General features: G+C 38.2%; 1 non-coding gene across 1 annotated transcript; it reads right to left on the bottom strand.

Moving 5' to 3' along the window:
• Positions 1–800: 800 nt before the first annotated feature.
• Positions 801–936, bottom strand: LOC111753314 (small nucleolar RNA SNORA2/SNORA34 family). The gene has a single exon (XR_002788132.1). It is a non-coding gene; the product is annotated as a small nucleolar RNA SNORA2/SNORA34 family (small nucleolar RNA).
• Positions 937–12180: the final 11244 nt, after the last annotated feature.

Below are 12180 nucleotides of genomic sequence, written 5' to 3'. Positions count from 1 at the left end.
TTTTATTTTCTGTTACCAATTGTGGTATCTGTCAGTATGGATCATGGTTTTTGCTTGACCAAATGGCTTCCCTTGAAAGCATGGAGACATTCCCCCCTTTAATGGTCTTCCTTTTAGCACAATGTACTCTGATTTCCTCCTATTCTCCAAATTCCAACTATCTTCCTATTCAGGAGGTTGGACAACTCACTAGAGTTGTAGAATGCTTTAGAGGAGTCTCATTACATCCTGGTTTCTGGCTGACCTTGCGGGGCAGGGATCAAAATATTGGGTTAATTTCCTTCTTTAGCTTTGATCCCCATCCTAGGTGTTGCTTTTAAGGGGGTAAAATTAAACACAACAAAACACAACAAAATAGGACATAAGAAAGCAATGTAAGAGATACACATTTCAAAGCTAGATGACCTGAGATCTTTACTATCTATCATATTGTCTCTTGTTTTCTTCCACATAGTTGTCCATGTTTTTGCATACAGAGAATTCATACAAAACAAGATAGTATAAAACTGATCCAAACAGAATGAGGAAGGCATTTTAGGTCTTCAAAACCAGACAGTAGGGAAGTCACTAATGGTTGTCATAGAGTCTCTTGTCCTCTTCAAAATAGCTGACCATATATATATTCATGTATGTTGAAGTTCAACAAAACAAAACAGGCAGGAAAAGAGAGGTTTCTTGGTTTCCCGGTGCTCCAGGTCCCAGCATGGCTCGGGTCACTGTAAACGCTGGTGGCTCCAGTGCTGGGCCGCTGCAGCCTGCCATGCTCACAGCCATTCACCAGGGGAGCAGGGGTTGCTTCAAGCTGTTTCTTTCTAATGTATTGACCATTTCACTGCCCAAGTTCTGAAATGGCCAACAGATCATAGAAAGACATCTCTTAGGCTCCTGTTTGAAACCAACAGCGTTAGGAAGATGCCAGCCTTGATTCAGGGCCAACCTAAGTGTTTCTTAATCCAATTAATTTTATACTCCAGGATTAACTATCATGATTATTCATTTACAGTTCATATGAAGCCTAACAGGCGTTACTATTTTCTCCCTATTACAGATGAGTTAACACCTTACAATGAATTAACATGACATTTTCACACTAGCTTTGCAAACAACTAATGATATACCAACAATCCTCAACCATATATATGTGGACTATAGTTTAAGGCCCCCAGCTGGTTTATGCTAGTTGATTATCATGACTAGATTAAAAGAAATACTTTTGTTGCTTTAACATTATTCCTCTGGGGCCAGGGAAGTAGGTCAGTGAAAGAGCACTTTCCTTAAACACAAGGCCCTAGGTTTGAACCCAGCACTGCAAAGATGGAAAAAATCAAGATTACATCTGTGGCCTCGTATCAAATATATTAATTTAATCCCAGAAAACTATTTTATAGTTGAGAACCATTATGGCTTATATTTTTGTTTGTTGTTGTTTGTTTGAGGCTGGGTCTTGCTGTGTAGTTCAGGCTGGCCTTGAGTTCACTACATACCCCATGATGGCCTCAAACTTGCAGTGATCCTCCTGTTTTAGCCTCCTGAGTGGGGAGATTATAGGCATACACATTATGGCTTATATCTGAATGTCCCCCAAAAGCTTCACAAGCTTATAAGTGGGGTTCTCAGGAAATGGGTTGATCACTGGTGTGTAATACTGGATTAGAGGTGTGATAACAAGATTAGTCCACTGATTGGTTTAACATAAATCTGGGTGTGAAGAGCCACCTTGGGTGTTGCTGAATGGATTTACTGAACATAGGAGCCCCACTCTCTATGTAGGTAGCACCAGCCAATAGGTTTCCAGCCTGGATGGACTAAAAAGGAAAAGCAAGGCTTGCTGCTTCCCTGCCTCCTGCCTGCCTTGCCATGGACTGTTTCTCCTCTGCCCTGCCCCACTGCCCTGCAGTCAGCTGACTATAGACTGAACCCTCTACAAATTATGAGTTTAAATAAAGCTCTCCTCCTTTAACTTATGGATGTCAGAAATTTTGTCTCAGCAACAAGAAAAGTAACAAAGATGGCTACCATTATAATATTCATCATTAATGCATAGTTTTATCTATTTATTTGATTTTTGGAGACAGTCTTGTTATGTTGTCAGGCTAGCCTCAAACTCAGAGCAATCCCTCTGCCTCAGCCTTTCAAGTGCTGGGATTTTAGGCCTGTGCCACCACACCTGGCTTACTGCAGAGTTTTAAAGGGAAATTAAATTAAATTAATCTGAAATAAACTTTCTGAGCTGGGAAACATCCTGATTGGTTTATGTCTCAAAGGTTATTAGGAACAAGAGGCTTCCTTTTACTACTTTATTTACCTGAGAGTTGGACATCTTATTTAGGGGATAATTTAGTAAATCAAAACATTTTTCTATCCATATTTCACAAGTGAGCCAGACTACTTGGGTTTAAATTCAATTTTGTCCTCTTAGTTCTCAGAAAAATTGCAGAAGTTCTCTGGCTATAATATGTTTGCTTAGTTGCCAGGCCATGTCCTTCCTGGTTGTTCAGGAATGGAGAGCTCTGTGATATGGGATAGGTGCTTGGAGGGTTTTTGTCTTTGTTTTAAATTCACATTCTCAGTTTCTCTTGAAGACAGAATATTTAATCACCTGTTTACTTTTTGGTGCCTCGGAGAAATGATATGAGAGAGAGAGAAGCTTGGTCAAGAAAATCATGATACAAACTGCATTAGAAAACCTATGCCTGAGTTTCTGCCCATTCTATCCAGGTAAGAAGTATATCTCAGCTCTGTAAGGAAATATCCTCAGACATCATTAGTTCCCAATCTTAGTATCTCCAGAGCCTTTAGTTTCATCATATTTTTCCTTTCCTTATTATACCACACTGTCTTACAGACATTTCTTTTAATGTATAGTGAGAATATAAATAAAAAAAGAGATACTCGATTTTCCACAATTTAGGAATATTAATAAAAATATCAGAATTTAGAAATAACAGTGTAGCTTGGGATGGGTTGGTGGATGAAAGGACAAAGTTAGAAAGTAAGCCCCTTAATTTTTCTCTGTTCTGCTTCAGACAGTTAAGTCTTTGTGCATCCGCAAATCTTTTTTCTTTTTGTTATCTGTAAGGGATACATCTTCATTTAATGGTTGCTGAGTTGGGACATTTTCTACACTTTTTGTTTTTGAGCAGATATGACTTTCTATGATGCAATGGTAATGGATTGTATAATTTTTCCTAATTTTATTCTGAGATTAATTAAAAGTAAACCATTTAAGCCAGGATTTATTCTGATTGATTTATGTCCAACAAACATGATTGTGATATGTTACAGCTTTAGTCTTTGACTAATGTTCTTAATCTATAAAAGACTTTGGGAAGTCATCTAGTTTATCATGTCGTCAAACAAAATAAATCTCAGCAAATGCAGTGTAGAAGAAAGACTTATTTTTAAAAAATGAATACTAGTTTTGAAGCTACAGTGAATTAACAGTATACTTTTTTTCATTTCCCTAACTTCTTAGCCTCAGTTTTACCATCTATGAAATAAGGACTAGGAATAGTTATTCTCCAAATCTCTTTCACTTGTGTGATTTTACTAATAAGATAATATTTTCCTTTTAAACTGTCATAATGAAAAGCCCCCAATCTCTATAATCAATATCTGGTCTGTTCTGTCTGTGACGGTTTTTACTATCAGAAATTTTTCCTGATTTTTATCTTAAGTTCCTCATTCCATAGGTATTTTATTCTTTTGTCAATCCTCTTAATATTCTTTATACCTTTCTTACCTAAATCATTCCTAGGCAGCTTTAAGTGTTACCAGTAAAAGCTAAGGAAAAACATCCATTAGCAAAACCTTTTTTCCCACTTCTAAATCATTAATGCATGTGGTAAATGAGACAAGACACAGTGTTAACTCTTGAAGACAATCTAATCAAAATTCTCTCAGAGAAATAAGGAGAGCTACTGTGTTTGCTATTTTCCTACTCTTTGGTGGTGCGTTATATCTTTCTAATGTATCCTCAAAAGGAATAAAATAAAAGTGAAATCATCTGTCTAAATTAAGGGCTTTATTCCTTTTTAGGTATTGGCAATGAGTTGCCACATCCTGAGATTCTCATAAAATCCTATTCAAAATGCCTGCTCATGTATAAAGATCAGTTTGTCTTTTTTTAAGTTACTTTTTAAATTCTAGAAGTAATCATTGCACATGTTCCAATTTTTAAATAATAAGGTAAAACATAATTAAATCCAAGCCTCTTTTTCTTTTTCATTCATTCCAGTATTTCCTAAAGTTAATCATGGTTACTTCTGGTCTTTCCAATACCTCAGGGTTTATGTAGCCATATGTCACATAACAATGTTATGGTCACTGATGGACCACTTGCGTAACAGGTGATCCCAAAAGAGTATAATGGACTTGAAATATTCCTATCATTTGGTGACATCATAACTACCGCAGCGCCAGAGGCAGTGCATTACTTGTGTTTGTGGTAATGCTGAAGTAAACAAACCTACTCTCACAATGCCGAGCGTATAAAAGTCTAGTACATACAGTACAGTTATGTATAGTATTTAATATTCAATAGTAATTACAAATTACTATGTTAGTGGTTTATGAAGTAACCATACTATTCTTTTCATTGTTATTTTATAGTTTAGTCCTAACGCTTGTAAAATGTTCACCATGAAGCCATATGCCACGTTACCGGCAGCATTCTCACATCTCATGTTTATTGAATTTCTTAATTGCATAAATTTCTCCTGTGCACTATTTAATCATATGTTATCTTTGTTCATCATGCTCCTAGGAGCAATAAGCTATACCATATAGCCTAGATGTATAATAGGTTTGTGTTCATAAACTACGATGTTCACATACAGTGATGCAATTGCTTAGCAATGTGTTTTTCAATGTGAAATGTCTCTCTCTCTCTCTCTCTCTCTCTATATATATATATATACATATATATACATATATATATGTATATATATATATAAAACCTTAAACATAACATTTTATGTGGTCAAAGTGTTTCACACCTTGCTTTATCACTTTAATTTAGATCAGTGAGAGAAAAATTTTAGAGCGCTCAATGATACAAACAGCTCACTGTGGCATGCATGCCATAGGTTTGTCACCATTGTTGTAGACCTCCTTGGATTTCTTTTCAAGACAGTATTTATGACTTATATTGCAGGGCAAACAGAAACACTGAAACATCACCCAGGATTTGGAGGCAGATCTATTTAACATCAAAGGGCCTGACAGGTCCTTAAACATTGTCAGACCCAGATCTCTGGTACTCTAAGGCTTATATAGGGTTTGCAAGTGAGAAGTACAGAAGTACTTCTGTACTTGGAGTTATTTATCCATTGATTACATCTCAGCTCATTATTACTGATTGGCCTAAAAGAAAACTACATCATATATGTTGCATACTAAGACAAGTTCAAACTTCCTGCAAGCTTGGGGTTATGAGAAACACACAGGTTTAGGGCAGGAGCAAGCTTGGAGTTGCGGGAAGCAAGTGCTTGAGATAACATAGGGGGTTCAGGATACGGTCGGTTAGATAAGGGAACTATGTACCTGGGATGGGTGGAAGAAAGAAAGACAAATTTGCTCACATGAGCAGCTAGTTGTAGGAAATTTAACTCTAAAAAGTTGACAATTTTCCTCTTCATTGCAATAATATGTATAGTACACATGTATTCTCCTGGGTGCATTACACTATTTAGAATATTTTGTGGCCTTAAGCAATAGAAAATTTGATTAAAAGTGGTTGACGTAACAAGGATCTCTGTTTTGTGTTAGAACAAGAAGTCTAGACAAGAAGGCTAGGCAAGAAGGCTAGAGAAGTATAGAACAAGAGCACTTCAGTTCTGTCAAGTAGATTGAGTAGTATCAAGTATTTTTCAGTTAACTGGCTCAATAATGTCGCGAAGATTCTAATAATCCTCCCTCTGTTTTGCTGTCTCAGATAAAAATGGGAAGCTGTGTTTGCAATGCAGCCACAGCCGCTGCAGACCTCACACAGCAGCAGTAACAGGCAATACGGGGACCGTTTCTTCGCCTGTGCCTCTTTTCCTGAATTAAGAAACACTTGCAGGTATCATCGATCAGAATTTAAATACATGTGCTTGCTAGTCAGTGTTTGACGAAAGAAATGAGATCACCCAAATGATATATATGAAACCAGCAAACCATGGTTTATGGACTCAATCTGACCCCTGTCTGTTTCGCAGGTGCTATAAGCTATGGCTTTTACATTCTTAAATGGTTGAGGAAAATCAAAGACATAGTGTAAACCCTCTCTATCTAAGGGTCTCCCATCTATACTAACCTCAGATCAAACGTATTTGAAGTAGAAAAACTTTATCTGTTTTAACATATATAGACATTTTCTTTTCATTATTCCATAAACAGTACAGTATGACAAATGATTCCAAGTATACAGGAGGATAAGTGCTGGTTATATGTAAAGACAGAAGTACTTTGGTTATTTCTTTTACAATTTAGGGGAAGATGACCACCTTTGTGTTTGTGTGGGGAAGATGGCTGTAGTTGCATTTGCCACCTGATACACAGTCTGGAAGCAAAATTTTGTTCAAGGCTCTTGTTTGAGAACCAAATTGTTTGCAAACAGAAGTATTTGTAAACCAGAGTATTATTGTACCATGTCATTTCGTATGTATAAGGCACTCAAGCATCCACGGATTTTGATATTCAAAGAACTCCTAGAATTAATCCTCTGTGATTACTGAAGATAATCACAGGATACAATGTAATATTTTGTGATGTAGGAAAATTGTATGAAATTCAAAGTTCAGTGTCCTTAGAAAAAAATTAGGTTTCTTGAAAGATGCTTTCATACTTAAAAAGTTTGACCTGAGGGGCTAGGGATTTAGCTCAGGGGCATAAGTGCCTGCCTTGCAAGCAGGCAGTCGTGAATTCAATCCCTGGTACCGATAAAAAAAAAAAAAAAAGACAAAAAAATAAAAAGTCTGACCTGAATAGTTAGAACACAAAATGCCTACAAAGACTAAAATATTTATAGGAAAAGATTACCACTCTCTTGTTTACATCATCATGTAAGGACAGAGACCCTTTCCTCTCAACACTGGCCTATATGATCAGTAAACACAAATAAAATTGGAGATCTTCCAAGTAAGAATGGAAAGAAGGAGAATAAATGGATTTGATTAGTCAACAATGTCTGTTTAACTTACCACACTTTTTATCTAGAAATTTCAATCAGCCAAGAACAGATTCATTTTTAAATATTCATAGGTAGCAGTAACTCATGTCTCAGTGCTGGAATGTGAAATGGTTTTCAAGTTGCTTCAGGTTAGGGAGAAGATTTAGTATGAGAATTAAAATAATCATTTCTTCCAGGTACATGCCTATAATCCCAGGCCTTGGGAAGCTCAGGCAGGAGGATTGTTATAAATTTGAGGCCAGCATGATATGTGGTGAGTTCAAGGATAGCCTGAACTATACATGGAGACCTGTCTCAAAAAACCAAAAAGATTTTTAAAAATCATCTTCCTCTTAGTCACTTCCTCATTGCCCAGAGAAAATATTCGATACCCACAGTTTAAAAGAAGAGAGGTTTGTTTTGCCTTACAGTTCCAGAGATCTCAGTCCTTGTATGGTCAGCCAAATCCACCACAGGAAACCACATGATGGAAGGACCTGAGCAGAGGAAAGCATCTCACATCAGGGCTCCCGGGAAGCAGAGAAGGAAGGAGTCAAGCAGGAAGGTGTTCCCTTCCAGGTCATGCCCCAGGGACCTGTCTCCCACCAGGCCCCACCTCCTAACCATGTATTTAGCACATTCAGTGTAATATCTCCCTGATCCAATCATCATCCAAATACATGAGATTTTTGAGACACACCCTGGATCGAAACTATAACAACTATTGATTACTAAGGGAGATTCCAACTGACATGTCATACCAAATCTTCTGCATTTGGCTTCTGTTCACTTCTCTACCATCAACTCAATATCAACTGCATGACTATTGTTCCTTCTATTGTAGGACACTTAGAATTCTGTGAATCTACCAAGACTTTTACTACATCTTTGCCTTTGTTGAAACTGTTACCTCTGCCTGGAAGGTTCTTCATGTTTATCCAGCTGGACAATGTCTTAGGTAAAACTAAGATGTAAGTCAAGCATTATTTCCTCTGGAACATCTTACAGAACCATACTTGGGGCTTTCTCTTACTATATTCTCCTTACTTGGGTGCCCTAAAAGGAAGAAAATGAGATGAAATCTTCCTCACATCCATTTATTTTGAGATGCAGACCCAGGAAATAAGATTTGGGAATAGGAGGCCAGGAGTAAATCATAGTAAGAAGAAAACCAATATGGCGGTACTTAGCTAAATTGGCTATCTTTGTAGCAATGGGGACTCAGTACTGCTGCAGAGCTTCTGAGGGACTTGAACTCAAAATTGCTTGTTGAGACAAGAAGTAATCTCATCCCTGTTACTATATAGTTGCCCTAGGGAACATTCAATCCCTTGTACTTCAGTGTTTGTACATAGAGAAGCCCCAGGGTAGAAAACAAGAAATACCTAGTACAGTTATCAGCTGTCATCTTAGCTCAACTGATAGCTCAGGTTACAAAGAAGCATGCATGAAATGTCTGATTTATTCCACCATGTATATTACTGAGCTCTGCTATTACCTTCGTTATATATAGTCTATCACAAAGCCTTCCAGCTCTGACAGAGATGCCTATAAAAAAGTCAATACAGGGGCATTAGAGGAACAAGTGTATTCTGTGATGCTATAATTGGGCTCAAGGCCATGAATGATACTTATTTTCTCTTCTACCACTCTGTGATCTAGTCGTTTGCCTGGTGGGTTTCCCAATTCTTCATCCTAGAAGGACTAAACACTTGGTATCTTTACCCTTATTGAGTAATGGCTGTTGCTTTTGCCCATTTATGGTCATCATTAGAAGTAAATGCACTGAGAAGTCCAACTGGCATCATGTAACTAACCAGTGTCATTTGATATTCTACAGAATGTCAATTTGACCAATGTCATGTGAACTATTTATATTGTGACAGAGAACAAGAAAGTTAACATAGTCCTATAGCAAGAGAATACATATGTATGGCTGTCTCTCCCACATAAAAGATAACTTTGGTTCCTTTTTACTAATGGGAATTGAGATGGACCTATTCACGAGAGCAATAATCACATACAATGTAGCAAAGCCTATGTTGTGGTTTTATAGGAAATATGCTGCATGTGGCACAGCAGCTGAGATTGGAGCTATTCATAGGTTAGATTTACAACAGTTCATCATTGCTATGATGGATATGGGTTTTGTGTGGCCCAACAAGTTAAATAAGTCACTTGAACAAGGATCTGATGGATCCCAACACATCTACATCTGTAAATATTTGGTGATAATGTTTGTTTCTGTATTTTCTCCCAGGATGTTGTCTTCCTTTTAATTTACTATATTAGCTACTCAATCAGGGTGTACAGTTTTAGGGGTTTTCATTGGTCCTTCCTATGACAATAATTCTTGCTGCACAATTCAGGAAGCCAGGGTGAGGGTTTAATTCTTACTATAAATATGCTTTAATTGCTGTCATGGCAACCAGAGATATAATCTTAAGGTGGGATTATGACTCCTTTAAGCCACAGGGAGACAAGCCTGGGCCATCTCATCTCCGTATCACTGGCTTTTTGGTCTACAGTCAGCCCATACCCTGTATCTAACAAACCTTGAAATGTCTGAATGTTCTCCTTTACCCAATGCACAATTTCTCTATAAGTAGTTGTATGTCTTCGGGAAAGGTATTAGGGGAAAACATATGGTATGTACACTTATGCTGGTATTGTAGTATCTCTATGAAGTTTCTCCTTCAGGTGATGAGCTCTGGGTCTAACAACTTTCATAGGCCTGTAAACTGGGTTAGGGGTTGCAATCTTCCCTTGAGACAGTTGGCATCAGACTTCGGTTTATCACATGTCCATTTTTTCTAGTTATCAACATAGTGCAAATGAATACCCTAGTCAGTGCTCACTTAACTTGCCCCAAGGACCATAATGGCCTCTTAGTCACTGTCAGGAAGTCCTGTGGGTGAGGACATTCTGATTGTTACTCCAGCCTTGCAGTCCATTATTGTAATTATATACACTTTCCTTCTGTCAGCCAAGAGATAGCATCTGCCCTCCATTACATATTTTAGATCCTTGTCAATTCCGTTTTTGTTAAAATCCAGTTCCATGACAGTGCCCCTTACAGTCAACCACAGTGGATAGCCAATACTGAGCTTCCCAGAGATGCCAGTGGCATGCCCATCAGTGTATTTTTGTCTTAGAAATAAGTGTGTCTTCTGGGTCCTTACAAGGAGTACCAGATGGTGGATTCTCAGGCTTCATATAAATTTTCTCTGACATTCTAACCTCTCTTGGTCAACTCCTACCTTAGTTAAGGTATTTCTAAGCTTCATCCCATTCAAGCGTCAGAGAACCTTCTCATCAGAATATTAGAATAAGCTTCTTGTGTTCTTGCCATATCATGAAATTCCAAGCATTTTCCAATGTCCACTCTGACTGTCCACCTCTATATTCTGCTCTTTCTGACTTAACTCTTCTTTTTCTCCTGGCCTAACACTTTCAAGATCCATTCCTAGGTCTGTATTCTCTGTTCTCTCAGGGAAATATTAGCCTATCTTGCTATTCTTTCTTTATGTATATGCATTTGCCTCATTTTAGAGATCTGAAGGGTCTCCAGGCAAGGGAGACAAAGCTGAAGGAGATACTTGTGCCAACAGAGTTCAGGTGAATGTAGGAGTATAAACTTCTCTCAGGTTTCTCCACCTAAATGCTACCATTTTCAGGTCTTAGAATTTCATTCTTTCCTTACCAGGACTTGACTTTCCATAGAAAAGCAATGTTTTCAGCTCCTTGGTAGCTCTGCAACTTTACAGCTCAATTGTGGCACTGATTACCAGCTCAGTTCGCTCTGTGGATACAGAAGACATACATCTGCCTGAATAAAGCTTCAGAGGCTTTCTGTTTTCACAGCCTACCTTGGACTGAAAGTTGATTACCTGTGTCTGTGTTTTTTGTTTCTTTCTTTTTAAATCTGTATGTGCCATTAACAAAAACAAACCAGGGCTGGGGATATAGCTCAATGGTAAAGCACCTGCCTGGCAAGCGTGAGATCCTGAGTTCCTACACACACATACACACACACACACCCACACATACACACATACACAAAGTTAGCTTAACAAAAACAAACCAACCCACAGATCTTATAATTATCATTGCCTTCAGTTGTTCCAGGACAATCCTTAGTTCATAAGCCAGTCCTTGACGTTCCACATATACTTCATCCCAGTCATTTATCAGTGAAAGTCTTAATGATGCCACTTCTTTTGAGGAGTTATCACCATGTACATTTTTCACCAGCAGGGGAATGTCTGACTCACGAAAGCTTTGGTTCTAGAACCCATCCTGGGGTCTGCTTTCTAGTCTACTCTTGATAGCAAATGTCTTACATTTCCCCAGAAGGCAAAGTCTGAGATAAGAGGTTGCATGCAGTTGCTTTATTTTGGAAGCTGACTGCAGGGACAAAAGTGAGGATTGGGAGAAAATGCTAAGTAGAAGGAAAGAAAACCAATTCAAAGGGTGTGTTTTTGGCTGGTCACCTCTTTGGGCAAGTAGAACTTGGTCCTGTTGGGAGCCTTTGAGGAGCTAAGTTGTGCTTCAGAATTGTCTGACACAGAAGACACAATCGATTCACTTGTTCTAACTTTGGTGGTAAAAGGTTGCATAGTAAGTGTCAACTCCCTCACTCATCCCAGTCTGTGCATGTGCTAAAATAACTGCCTGGGCTTCTGCAGACATTCCAAGTGTGATGGCAAAGAAAGCTTACTACACGATGCGAGAGATTTTCCACTGGAGGCAAGATGTCAGAACACAACTGGCTGCGGCAGCAAAAACCAGAGCAAAAAGGTGAATCAAGAGAATATGAGAAAGGATTAAAAGACAGTGGACATGTGATATGCCTGCCTCCCTTTCATGCTAATCAGAAAACATTAGAGTAATTGCTCTGTGAGCCTGTCACCTATCCTAGATGTGAAGAATCTTAAAAATAGGACGTGGTATAAGTCGGCGTCATGTGCCTCCTGAAGTGATGCACTGAGAAAAGATGACATTTCTGTGATATGCCTGCCAAAAGC

The sequence above is a fragment of the Cavia porcellus genome, unplaced genomic scaffold (assembly GCF_034190915.1).
Source record: "Cavia porcellus strain 051 isolate PalLab524CR breed Dunkin Hartley unplaced genomic scaffold, mCavPor4.1 scaffold_8, whole genome shotgun sequence".
Taxonomy (NCBI): domain Eukaryota; kingdom Metazoa; phylum Chordata; class Mammalia; order Rodentia; family Caviidae; genus Cavia; species Cavia porcellus.
Note: the sequence above shows the minus strand (reverse complement) of the source record. Positions and strands in the feature narration are given on the sequence as shown.